Source organism: Triticum dicoccoides, unplaced genomic scaffold, assembly GCF_002162155.2.
Source record: "Triticum dicoccoides isolate Atlit2015 ecotype Zavitan unplaced genomic scaffold, WEW_v2.0 scaffold105414, whole genome shotgun sequence".
Lineage (NCBI taxonomy): Eukaryota > Viridiplantae > Streptophyta > Magnoliopsida > Poales > Poaceae > Triticum > Triticum dicoccoides.
This window is the reverse complement of record NW_021172355.1, coordinates 1-901: the sequence shown is the minus strand read 5'-3', so window position 1 is coordinate 901 and position 901 is coordinate 1. Positions and strand designations below refer to the sequence as shown.

The window sequence follows — 901 nt, the reverse complement described above, 5'->3', positions numbered from 1 at the left end:
GAGTTCTGATGGGATCCGGTGCTTTAGTGCTGGTATGATCGCATCCGACATGTTACCCCGGTCTTCGTCCCTTATCCTTGCCCCTCCCAGCTCCACTACAAAGACGATTGTACATTGCTTTGGCCGCTCCCTCTCAACTACGGAGACGAGTTTAACGCGGTTTCCACCCCTCCCTCTCAACCGCACCAGTGCACGCTTGCCGCGCCACAACGCCGACGCTGGACCCGTGAATCGTGAGCACCCAGCTATGACTTACCGCACTCGTGCAAAATAATAAAACACGGTAAATATATTACTTACACGTGCGTTTTATTTTGCAAGCGGCGCGAAAAAATTTAAAAAGGGAATGCAACACGAGGACTTCCCAGGAGGTCACCCATCCTAGTACTACTCTCGCCCAAGCACGCTTAACTTCGGAGTTCTGATGGGATCCGGTGCTTTACTGCTGGTATGATCGCATCCGACATGTTACCCCGGTTTTCGTCCCTTATCCTTGCCCCTCCCAGCTCCACTACAAAGACGATTGTACATTGCTTTGGCCGCTCCCTCTCAACTACGGAGACGAGTTTAACGCGGTTTCCACCCCTCCCTGTCAACCGCACCAGTGCACGCTTGCCGCGCCACAACGCCGACGCTGGACCCGTGAATCGTGAGCACCCAGCTATGACTTACCGCACTCGTGCAAAATAATAAAACACGGTAAATATATTACTTACACGTGCGTTTTGTTTTGCAAGCGGCGCGAAAAAAATTAAAAAGGGAATGCAACACGAGGACTTCCCAGGAGGTCACCCATCCTAGTACTACTCTCGCCCAAGCACGCTTAACTTCGGAGTTCTGATGGGATCCGGTGCTTTAGTGCTGGTATGATCGCATCCGACATGTTACCCCGGTCTTCGTC

The 901-nt window shown here is 52.1% G+C and overlaps 2 non-coding genes across 2 annotated transcripts; both read right to left on the bottom strand.

Moving 5' to 3' along the window:
• Positions 1 to 343: 343 nt before the first annotated feature.
• LOC119342804 lies at positions 344 to 462 on the bottom strand. Its single transcript, XR_005165728.1, has one exon. It is a non-coding gene; the product is annotated as a 5S ribosomal RNA (ribosomal RNA).
• Positions 463 to 759: 297 nt separating this feature from the next.
• LOC119342803 lies at positions 760 to 878 on the bottom strand. The gene has a single exon (XR_005165727.1). It is a non-coding gene; the product is annotated as a 5S ribosomal RNA (ribosomal RNA).
• Between the last annotated feature and the right edge of the window lie 23 nt (positions 879 to 901).